The sequence below is a fragment of the Trichosurus vulpecula genome, chromosome 5 (assembly GCF_011100635.1).
Source record: "Trichosurus vulpecula isolate mTriVul1 chromosome 5, mTriVul1.pri, whole genome shotgun sequence".
NCBI classification, from domain to species: Eukaryota; Metazoa; Chordata; class Mammalia; order Diprotodontia; family Phalangeridae; genus Trichosurus; species Trichosurus vulpecula.
The window spans coordinates 80119878-80132999 of record NC_050577.1 but is presented as its reverse complement, the minus strand read 5'-3'; the positions used below and the strand labels follow the sequence as shown (position 1 = coordinate 80132999).

The 13122-nt window shown below is 35.2% G+C and overlaps 1 pseudogene; it reads right to left on the bottom strand.

Moving 5' to 3' along the window:
* Window positions 1-4353: 4353 nt before the first annotated feature.
* LOC118850904 lies at window positions 4354-11666 on the bottom strand (annotated as a pseudogene).
* Between the last annotated feature and the right edge of the window lie 1456 nt (window positions 11667-13122).

The following is a 13122-nucleotide window of genomic DNA, read 5'->3' as shown; positions in this document are numbered from 1 at the left end:
CCATTGTCATCATTACTCACGTCATCACATACTTGTAGATGTTACAGCCTTGTACCTTTTTTACAAGTTCTCAGCCAATTCTGTTATATTTTTTTCCTTCTCTGTCTCTCAAAGTCATTGAAGTCATGTAATTAGGGAAGAAAACTGAGGCACAGACACACCATACTCTGCATTGTCCATGTAGATTTTTGGTGAACCTGCTTATGGAGGTTCATAATGATGTGGAGTAGAGGGGCCTGCATCTCCATTTCTGTGCATGCCCAGAAATTCTGTAACTCTTTCTAATCCTCTTACCATACTGCAAAGAACCTTTTTCTTGGTTGCTAGGCCAGTGAGCACTTGAACATTACTAACCCACTAAACTGTTCTCTGTCCTGGGCAGCGAACAAGTGAGGAAGAGAAATGCTTTTAGTCTTTTGCTGTCTAGTTAATAACAATATGCATATGTAAAGTGCTTTAAGGTCTGCAGATTACAAATATCTCACTTTATCCTCACAACTGTGATAGATAAGTGTCATTACTATCCCCATTAACAGATGAGGAAACTGAGGCAGACAGAGGTTAAGTGACTTGTGGTAAAGAGGATTCAGCCCTTTTTATCTCCCTGCCTGGGCCACCTCCACTTGACCTGTGGATGCATGTCTGCTGTTGCTTCTGCCCTTTTTTTTGTTTTAATACACACACACACACACACACACACACACCATTTTCCTTCTCCTAAGTGAAAGAGAATTGGAAATGGGATAGATGAGGCCAGAGGAACAGAAACTTAGAGACAGGAATCTATACTGTACTTGACTGGCCGCCGAGCTTGGAACAGCAGTGCAGGCCTGAGGTGACCTGTGAAATCTGGACCAACGCAGAGTTGACCTTGCATCCAAAAGGCTATTTTTGTAAAACAAGGTAGTTTCTTTATGTATCGGCAATGCCAGATTTGCAAGTGAAACCGGTAAGGTGAATGTTTTGTAATGACTCCTTAGAGTTTGATTCTAATTTCCCCTGGAGCTAAAGCAGCTGGACATGAAAATTAGTGGCGGATGGGGAGGTAAGAGGACTTGGAGGGAAGATTTTGTAGTTACACATTTTGCTATATCTTCAGCAATGTATCCCTTTCTAAAAGCTAGATGTTATGAATTAATTAAATTGATAGTGGGATTCAATTGATAAGCATCCCCTCAATTTCCAACTCTTTGTCACCACAAAAAGAATTGCCTAAATATTTTTGTACATATAGGTCCTTTTCCTTTTTTTTGACCCATGCTGGTTGTATTCCTAGTATTAGTATTACTGGGTCAAAGAGTATTCATAGTTTTGTATTGCCTTTGGGTATATTTTCAAATTATTCTCCAATTCTAAATCTATTTTCTCTCATCCCCCACATCAGTTGTCATTTCTGATAGATGTGAGGTGACATAACAGTGTTATTTTAATTTGCATTTCTCTAATAAGTAGTGATTCAGAGTAGTTTTTTACTATAGACATTTTTGACTGTTTGATGGTTTAGAACATGACTATAGACTATAGACTATTGATTTCTTCTTCCAAAAAATGCTTGTTCACATTCATTGAACATTTGTCAATTGGGGAATGACCCTTATTTTTATAAATTTGATTCAGTTTCCTATATATTTGAAAAATGAGGCCTTTATCAGAGAAACATCCTATAAACATTTTTGTTATTATTCAATTGTCTATGTTACCTTTTAGCAAAATATAGTTTCTCTGTTTAACTCTTTTAATTAAATTTTTGTTGTTTTGTCTAAGATCCTGATTGATGCCTCTACCTTTATTTTTTTTTTACTTTAGCTGAAGCATAACAGATTCTGTTCTAACCCTTTATTTTAATTCTGTGTGTTTCCTGTTTCAAGTGTGTCTCTTGTAAACAAAATATTGTCTGATTCTGGTTTCCAATCCATTCTTCTATCTGCTTGTGTTTTATGGGTAAATTCATCCCATTCACATTCACGGCTTTACTTACCAAGTGTGCATTGCTCCCCTTCCTATTTTCTATTGTTTATCTTCCTCTCTTCTTTTATACTTTTCTTCCTCAAAAGTATATTTTGCTTCTGACCACTGCCTTCCTTAATCCACCCTCCCTTTTATCATCCTCCCCATACTGTTTATCCATTTCCCCTCTTATTCCCCTATTGAGTAAAATAGAATTCTATACCCAAATGTGTATATATGAGTATATAAATATACACACCTAACATATATATCACACACATGTGTATGCACATATATACAAACATATATTTATGTGTGTATACATCTGTGTATACACACACATACAAACACACACTCCTCTCTTTGAACCAATTCCAATGAGAGTGAGGTTCAAGCATTACCTATCACCCTACCCATTTCCCTCTCTACTTTAAAACTTATTTACATAAATTTTTATGAGAAAATTTTACCTCTCTCTTCACCCTTCTCCCCATGCATCCCTCTTTCTTGCCCCTTCATCTTTTTAAAAAATCATCCGAACATAATTGAGTTTTACCCATGACCTCTATGCAGACCATTTCCACCTGCCCTAATAATTATAAATATCTTAGGAGTTACTTGTATTATCTTCCTGCTATACTGGACACATTGTTTGATTGCCAAACATATTTTTGTCTATTAGACTATTTTACAGAGAACTCACACAAGGCAAGTGCTCACATGGAAGTCAGAAGTGAAACAAGGACACTTTCAATGTCTTCCTGAAGAACTTTGGAATCCTTTGTGTGACGTGAGACACCCTGCAAAGAACCAGCCAGAGTATTGCTATTGATTTTTTTTTAAGTCCGCAAGTTTATTTTTGAAACTTGGACAGGGACCATTTGACTATTTGTCAATAGGCTTGCCTCCCTGAGGTTTCCTCTTTTGAATCATGATATAAACATCATGTCAGTTTCTGACGAGTGGCTGAGTTGACTGATGATTTGCATTCTTTTTTGGAAATTTTATGTTATCCCTTGATTAGTTTCTTATGCAAATAATTGCTGTGTGTAACAGTAAACATATGTATGCTAGGAGTAAAATGGCATGAAGGCCAGTTCTTGAAGCATGTACTGATATTTCCCACAAGCTTTTAGTCTAACACACCTATTGGAAATTCACAGATTGGCATGAAGGGAATCTTTTTTTTATTTACACAAGACTGTGTAACATGAATTGGCAGAAGTCTATTAATTGGCTGTGAAGCCAGAAAACCTAATGACTTAGGTTGCTGAGCAGGGCCTGAGTATGCATTTAAAAGCAGCAATTCACCCCTTCATTGCTCTCTTTAGAGGTTTTAAGGAGGCAGGACTACTGTGAGCTGCCTTTGAGGGTAGAGTTTGGGGTGAAAGGCAGCTGCCGTATATTCTCCCACGTGGCAATGACAGCAGCTGCTTTTATGAGTAGGTGATCAGTCAGCAATCTTGAGTTGGATGTGTCCAGACAGTAATCTTATGAATTTGGGAAATGAGAGATACAATGCACAATGCCATCAGAGGCAGGAGCAGTATGGTGATAATAGGGACTATAAGAGGATTCGTGTCTTACAGCGCTGGAATGAGTTTCAGATGGATTAGGTAGTATAGGCAGCAGATACTCAGAGGCTGCTCCAAAAGTCCCTGCCTCCTGAAAGCTGCTAAGAGAGGGAGGGAAAGCTAGATCTCTACTTTAGTATTAACACTGAATTTGAACTCAGGAACCAGTCATCTGTTCTCCTGGCTCTTCAGCCAGCTAGGTTTCAAGTTGTGACCATTTTTAAAAACTAAAGAAATATTTAATAAATTTACTATTTACACAATTTTTTCAAAGAAATCTGATATGCCTCAACTGGAGGAGGTAAAAACTATTTAAAAGAATAGAAATAGTCAGTCTTCAAAATAACTAATAAATTTTAATGGATACAAATAGTCAACAATCTGTACTTTCAACATCCCCAACATGAATGTCTATAACTTGCTCTCAACTTATCTGACTTAGCAGATGAGTCCAACTGACTAAGGCACAGAAAGACTGAATATTTTCTCCTGGGTCAAATAAGTTTTAAGTTTCCAAGGTGGTATTGGAACCTAGATTTTCCAGACTCCATCCACTATACCCTCTTGTCTCTATAAATAATATGAATGAAAACTAATAAGATATTACAAAATGGAGAAATAATAACTAGAATAGCATTTCCCTAAAGGAAGAGAATTTTTTAAAAAATCTTTACAGGTAAGCAAATTTCACTAGAGACAAATAAAATGGATTAAAATATTGATTTTCTTGGAAAATATGCACACAAATATAATTCTAAAAAATTTTACATGCCATGTGTGAACATTCTTAAACATTTCATACATAATGGTTCCACTTTTATTACCTTACACCTCAAAAAATAAGCACAATTATTTGAATTGGCTGCCTGCACACTGGAGAAGACTTTTCTTTTTTTTCAGTTTCTTAGCACATGTAAAACATGCTATAAGATGTTCTGTCCTTCTGGGGACAATGCAAACATCTTTGGACCAGCTCTGATAGATAACACAGGGCTCTACAATGCTTGGGGGAAGAATAGATCTCATACTTCTTTCTTTGTCTTACACTTCAACTGTCTACTCTTCCTGATTACTACAGATAATACTTTTAGATGTTGATGATTGGAGTTTCTTGAGATTCTGATGTTTTTTTCATCACTTTTCCTCAAAATATGAATCTTGGGTTATTTGTCTTATTTTTCTTACAATCTGGAATGCTAAAGCCATCTTCTTCCCCTTGTGTTAAACTTTCTAGCTTGCCTTTATCCCATACTTCACCTTTCTCTTCATGAAAGCAATTCTCTCACAGAGTCCAACATCTGTGGCAATGTGGTAGAAGTGGAGGGTTCATTTTATCACAGGAAATATGCTTCCAATGGTCGGCTAATGATATTTCAGGGTCAGCATCAAATAGGTTAGTGTCACTCTCCTCCACCCGATATATGGTTACCTGGTATATTTCATAAAGGCAGCTACATTGTTCAGTGGATAGAGTTCTAGACCTGGAGTCAGGAAGACCTGAGTTCAAATCTGTTCTCAGACACTAGCTGTGTGACTGTGGGCAAGTCACTTAACCTTATTTGCCTCAGTTCCTCATCTGTAAAATAAGTTGTAGAAGGAAATAGCAAACCATTCTAGTATCTTTACCAAAAAAAACCAAATGGGTGTCACGAATAGTTGGATATGACTAAATAACATAATCACATCATCTTCATCTGTAAGTTCTTGTCCTTCTTCATTATGACTGTAATCTTCTGAATCAATGGACTCACCTTTAGACTCAGCATTGAATTGGTTTGAAACTGAATCATCTGAATTTTCACTTAATACACCAATTTCACTATCCAGACTTGAAGGGATTCCTGTTGAGTCACTGCTATGACTTTGCTCATAGCATATCTCACCATGACACATGGGGTACAGCTTTCATCAAACGTAAGGGAAATGCTCTCTGACTTGTGTAGTCTTCTGTGTCTTTCACCAGGCAATTCAATTGAATTTTCTTCTGTTTCACTATATGTTCTTCTTCTACATGAGATCATTAGTCTAGAATTTGAATTTGGTAATGGTTCTTCTTCCTGCAATTCTTGCAGTGACTCCTTTTTTCCTCTTCCAGTCTCAAGCCGACGTTTGGTTGTATTCATAGATGTACTTGGACTAGCAGGTTCTTGCTGATTGACTGCTATCAAGTTTTTAGAAATCATTTCATATAATCACCTTTGCTCTTTCATGGAGATGTTTGGTACCACAAAAAAGATCTCCAAGAAGGTCATCTAAAAATAAATGATATGCTGTTGCTTTTTAGCATATAATTGTTTTGCCATAATATATTGGCCAAGCTAGGGACAAAAAAAAACAAACTTCCTTCTTTGTAAATATGTCTTTCTGTGTACCAGCACCTGCTTGAACTGCTGGGCCTCATAGCTCTGGCCTCACTTCTGGCTCCAGATCTGAAAGGAATTTCTGTCCATGCTGACGAGTGCCCCTGAAGGGTGGTTTTTGATGCAATATCTCTCTTTGCAGATCCCTGGAGGGATTTTGGGGAGATGGGGAAAGGTGAGGGCCTAGGGAGCATCTGCAGTCCCCAAGAAAGCCCCAGTGGGCCGGCCTTCAATTTGCAACCATTTAAAACTAGAATCCAGTGTATGTGTATATATGCATGTATATATCTCTGTACAGTTATATCTAAGTAACTTCCTATCTATCTAAAGTACATACAAATGGAGGTGGGTGTAAACAGGGTTGATTGACTTCAAAGGAGGCAGATGTGAAAGGCAGATGTGGACATTTGACTAGCAAACAAGAGAGAGATCTCTACATAGCCAGATATGTAGGCAACTAGTCCCAAATATGGTCCTTACATCTCTATACTAAGGGTACTTGCAGTCCTAGAGCCTACTAAGAATAAAGTCCCATTGTGAGATTATTTTCTTCTTGGTTGAGTTGAAGGTATTTGGTCTATTCTAATCTAATGTAATTTTTAGGTACGTTCTGTCTATTCAAATGTGTATATGTTTATTAGTACACAATTAGTATACACACATTAATATACAATTTCTGTGTACCATTTACTTTGATAAAGAAATATGCTAACTATTCATGATCTTTTGTGTAATCAGTGTTTAATGGGAGGTAGCTAAGTCTATAATAATAAACAAAATATTATCTCCTCTTGAGAGCTATCAAATGAACTCACATTTATCCCAAGCTTCAAAGTATTATAACTTTAGACAATCTTTATTTGAGGTATGTCGGACAAATATGGACCTAGCCTCAGGATTATTAACCTAGGGTCTATAAAATTGATTTTATGAATATTATGTTAACTTAATTTCTATTAATTAATTTTCTTTATATCCCTATGAATTTTATTTTAAACCTTTAAAAAATATTCTGAGAAGTAGTCCATAGTCCCCACCAGACCTGCCACATAGGTAAATGATATATAGATAAATTAAAAATCCCTGCTTTAGGAAAGTCCCCCTCTTGGAGACAGGTAAAGGAAGGAGCAATTGTTTATCCATGTCCTTCTACCTGCTTCCCACAGATACAAAATGTAGCATCTCTTAGAGTCTAGTTGGTCCTGATTCAAAATCAGATATCAATGTATGGTATATAAGAGCTTAAACATATAATTGTATTATACAGGTACCCTTAACATGTACATCATTCTGAGTACAGTTTTTATCACTTCTTCAGTTGAACTCTTCCCAATTTAGTTATTTCCTTATTCATCATTTTTCCTACAAAGTGACAGTATTCCATTATACTCATATTTCACAATTTATTTAGCCAGACATATTTCTTTGCCTCTTTCATTTTCCTGGTGTGACATTGATTTTATAATTGCAAAATCTCTTCCTAAGAAGGATTTGATTTAGAATACCTAGAAAAAGTATTCACCTATTAAATAATAGTATAACTTATAAATGTTTTCAAGGAAAATCTAAAGACAATTTGGATACGGTTGTTGAATAACTAAGTTATTAAAATATAGGAGAAACAAATCTAACAGCAAAACTTATTTCTGACAAGGTTAAAAAAGTGAACATGGCACATTTTTGAGCAGCTTTAAATGAATCTGATAAGTATAAAACTTGTCTTGCTAGAGAGGAGGTTAGCATTTATCCTGAGTCATGTATATTGCCTATTTTATGGATTAAAATTCTTCCACACATCAGTTAAATCATAAATGTGCAAAAGAGGACAATTCTTTTACAGATGGAGGATGAGACTTTAAATGGTTCCTGTCTTTGAGATAATAGATAGCATAGTTAAAAATCTCCTCCCAAATGAGCACATTCTTTGGCAGACAATTCAGCAAAACACTATTTATAATTTGAAAGAAATCCTATTTCTCCCCTCACGTGGTGGGGGCATAAATGTTAATGAAGCAAATAAAAGTTTGATCTAAGTTGTCCTGAACTTTTAATAACCTCCCTTACTGCTAGCTAGCAAGTTGGGTGTGAAATCAGTGGAGAAAATACAAGATTGGTGGAGACATTCTGGTTTCCTCATTTGATTTCAGATATAGAAGGTTCCTAAGTTTTGCAATGCTATATACTTTCCTACTTACAGAATATTAGTGGTTCCTGAGTGGGTACTTTCGGAAAAACAAACAAAATTATTCTATTTTACTCATATAAAGACTATGCCTCTGGTGAATTGTTGGAGCCTCTATTTGTTGGCCTTGCTTGCGTTGCTACTCTTGGTGACTCTTCCTCACTGGGGCAAATTTTTTTGGTCTAACTTGAATTTCTATCCTGCAATATGTAGAAATCCTAGCATGCTTTATATTTTATTAGAAAATTAGAGTCTGTTTGAGGGATGTCTCCTCATCTGGCACACAGTAAGTATTTAATAAATACTTTTTGAGTGATTAATTGATTCCAACCATCTCGCCGTGTAGTAACTGCTTAGGGAAACTTTTAATCCTCCATATAAATCTGTCCCAGGAATTTTTAAAAATTTTTATTTAATTTTTAATTTACAGAATAAAATAAGCATTTCCATATGTTATATAGTATAATAAAAAAGTTGATTACACATGAAACTGCAAATCTATTATGTACAACTTGCTATTCCTTTTAAATATATAATAAAGTTACCATGTAAACTTTTTCCTTCTTTTTCCCCTTTATTATAGTATCATTTTGTACAATCACACACATATACATGCATGCATACATACAGACATATACAAACACCAAAATCTCAAGGGTTATTGGGTAGGAACCTTTTAGGATTTCTGTTGAACTGACTACTGTCAGTTAACATATGATCGTATAATAGACCAATTGAACAAGGACTTTTTGAGTGTGGACTCTGCTTAACTTTGTCTCAATTGCCACGAAAAGATTAGTGCATAACAAAAAACTTCTTCGAGGAAAGAGCTATTTCCTTTCTGTCTTTGCAGCCCTAGCATCTAGAGCTGTATCCTATATCAAGCCTTGTATATAGTAGGTACTTAATAAAAGTGTGTTGCTGAACTGAAATTGAATTGAATAGTATTAATATAATACCTTCAAAGAATTCATGGGTTCTCTTTTGATTGCCTACCAGGGAACATTTCATCCCCTCTTCCTTCTCTTCTTTCCCCTCCCTTACTTCCTTCTTCCTTCCCTCTCTTACCTCCTTCCTCTCTCCTTTGTTCCTTTCCTTCTTTCCTCTCTTCCTTCTTCCATTCCTTTCTTTACTTCTTTTCCAAGCCATTACATTTCACTTTAAAGTTTACAAAGCCCTTTTCATATATTGTCTCACTGAGTCTCATAATAAACCTATACTATAGTCAATATCATGTTAATTTTATAGAGAAACTGAGGTTCAAAGAACTTAAGTAATTTGCCCATTACATAGTTACTGAACATCAGAAATGAGATTTCAACCTAGATTTTTGTTTTTCTAAGTCCAATTAAATCCACTATTGCATTGCCTCTTCTGGACATCTAAATCTCCAAGGAAGTGGGAATTAAAAAAAAAGTCATGTGGGGCATTGGAAAATTAGTAGTGCTAGCCCTTAACTCGAAGAGCTTTATATGTTTCATTCCAACTTCACAGACCTTCTTCTACACACACTTCAATACACAACGGGTTTTTATCATTGTAAGCATTCCCTACCCCAACCCCAATCAGAATAAATCACAAACATTTATTAAGCAACTACTACACGTCTTCTTTTTTACCTAGTTAACAATCTCCATGAGTTGCCACAGCTTTGGGAACAATAGAAGTCCTCTATACATCTTATTATACTTTTTTTTCTTGCTAAAATTTTTTGAATAATTTTGTTCTAAATTCTTACCAGGCAGCTAGGCAGCAGAATGGATAGAGCACCTCCCCAAGTTCAAATCTGGCTTTAATTACTAGCTATGTGACCTTGGGCAAGTCACTTAGCCCTATTTGCCTCAGTTTCCTCATCTGCACAATGACCTGGAGAAAGAAATGGCAAACCACTCCAATGTATTTGCCAAGAAAACCTCAAATGGGGTCACAAAGAATCAGAGATGACTAAAAAATGATTCAGCAACAAATTCTTATAAACAGCTTCTGAAGTATAGATAAAGGTAAGAATTATTCCTCAATCCTACCCCTTCTCATACTTGAGTTTTTCCAGTGCCCCTAGAATTCGATTGCCACAATAATGAGAAAAATGGATGGGCTTATAATAGAAATTTGAGAGATCTTTAGAATAGAAGAACCCAATTTCTAAAGGCTACAAATACCTAGTCTGGGATAGCTGTTGGCCACTTCTCATTGATCAATACTTTGCTTCCACACTTTCTTGTTCATTTGAATTGCTGAGAACAAGCTATGGATACAAGGTGGTCGCACAAAGGTGAATTTAAAGATGCTAATAAAACCAAGCCACTAGATTATTTTCAGAACTCTCTGTACCTCTTTTCAAAAGAAAGGGACAAGAAACGTTATTAATCTGTATTTGCAGGTTTGATATTTTTTATGACACACATCTATGACCTTCTTAGGCATGTCCTCCTTATAGGAAAATTGAATTTAGAACTGAAAAGGACTTTATAGAAAATCTAAATCGACCCTTTTGTTTTATATGTAAGGAAACTGAGGGCCATACAGGTAAAATGATTTTTCCTTGGCCACATAGCTGAAAAGTGTTGAACCTCATTCAACTTTTCCCAGGTTCAGAGACATCATCTCAGTTCTTTGAACTCTTGTAATCTAGAAGTCTTGTCAATACCACTCACTTTGGCATTTTATGGCTATTTTAACATGTGTTTTTTCTCCCTGGGTATATTGTAAACTTATGGCAGGGACTTCAAAATAAACGTCTACACTGGGCTTCATTGTAGGTAAAAAGTTAAACTTGTTCATTATTTTTAATGCTCCAGTAAATGTCATGCTGGAATCTTGGCAAGAGTTTGTAGTAATTTGATTAAAATTTTGAAGACTCTCATTTTTAAAAAAAAATCCTAGCTATTGGAGTGAGTCTTTTTTTTAAAGATTCGTTTATTAAAATTTTGAGTTACAAATTCTCACCTTCCATCCTTCCCTTTCCCTGTCCTTGAGAAGGCAGGAAGTTTTATATAGACTATACATGCAGTCATGTAAAACATATTTCTATATTAGTCATGTTGCAAAAGGGAACACAGGCCAAAAAACAAAGCAAAACAAACAAAAAAAGAAAAATAAAAGAAAAATAAAATAAAAGAGAAAAAAAAACATGCTTCAATATGAATTCAGCTTTCGTCTGTTCTTTCTCTGGAGGTGGACAGCATTTTCCATCATAAGTTCTTCATAATTGTCTTAGATTTGCTGAGAATTTGCTTAGTATTGCTGAGGATAGCTAACTCTTTCACAGTTGATCATGGTACAACCCTCCTCCTCTTCATTTCTCCTCACTAGATTACTATGGCCATTTACTACCATGTATTGTGTGCCTAATCTATTCCACTGGTTCACTACTATATTTTTTAGACAGTATCAGATTGTTTTGATAATTACTGCTTTGTAATACAATTTGACATCTAGTACTGCTAAGCCATCTTCCTTTGACATTTTGACCTTTTGCTCTTCCAGATTAATTTAATTATTTTTTCTAACTCTATGAAATATTGTTGTCAATTTTTTGTGAAATAGCATTCTATCACAATCATATACCATAATTTATTTACCTGTTCCCAAACTGATGTGCATTCCCTCAATTTCCAATTCTTTGCTACCACAAAAAAGCTGCTATAAATATTTTTGTACAAATAGGTTCTTTGCTCTTTTTTGAGGGCTGTGGTAGGGGATCTCTTTGTGATGCAGACATAATAGTGGTAATCCTAGGTCAAAGGATATAAATAGTTTTATAACAACATTGGGCATAGTATCACATTGCTCTCCAGAATGGTTGAATCATTTCACAACTCCATCAACAATGCATTAGTGTCCTAATTTTTCCACATCACTTCTAACATTTATCATTTCCTTTTTTCTGTCATATCAGCCAATATGACATGTCTGAGGTGGTACCTCAGAATTGTATTAATTTGTATTTCTTTAGTCTTAGAGCATTTTTATATGACTATAGATAGCTTTGATTTCTTCTTCAGAAAACTGACTCTTCATATCCTTTGACCATTTATCAATCGGGGAATGACTTTTATTGTTATAGATTTGGCTCAGTTGTCTATATATTCAAGAAATAAACCTTTATCAGAGAAGCTTCTGTAAATTTTTCCCCTAGTTTTCTACTTTCTTTCTAATCTTAGCTCTATTTGATTTGTTTGTGCAAAAACTTTTCATTTGACTTAATGAAAAGCAACCCATTCTACCTCCTGTAATGATCTCTATTTCTTGTTTGGTAATAAATTCTACCCTTATCAATAGTTCTGACAGGTAAACTATTCCATGCTCCCCTCATTTGCCCCTGGTATCACCTTTTATGTGTAAATCATTTGCCCATTTTGACCTTATCTTAACATGTACCATGAAATGTTGTTCTATACCTAGTTTCTGCCAAACTGCTTTCTAGTTTTCCCAACAATTTTTGTGTCATCTCAAACAATTGAACCTTTGTATTTGTCAAACATTAGATTACTATGGTCATTTACTACTGTGTATTGTCTACCTAATCTATTCTACTGGTCCACCACTATATTTCTTAAACAGTATCAGATTGTTTTGATAATTACTGCTTTGTAATACAGTTTGACATCTGATGCTGCTAGGCCACCTTCCTTCACATTTTTTTCCATTGATTCCTTTGATATTCTTGACCTTTTGTTCTTCCAGATGAATTTTGTTATTACTTTTTCTAACTCTACAAAATATTTTTGTCAATTTGATTGCTATCGTATGGAACAAGAAAATTTAAGTAGAATTTTTATTTTTATTATATTGTCTCAGCCTACCCACAAGCAATTAATATTTCTCCAATTATTTATATTTAACCCTATTTGTGTGAAAAGTGGAGTGAGTCTTTTATGAGGATAAAGGAAAATGTGCCCCGGTTCCCTCCTCCCCATTAGGAATTTCAGATTTTTCTACAGCTATTCATCTTACGTAAATGCTGCTTGCCCTTTGTTCAAAGAAGAACCAATGACATCATGGGGTAATGTCTTTACTTGTCATGAATTGGATTTAAGAGGGGTGGAGGTCAACAAAG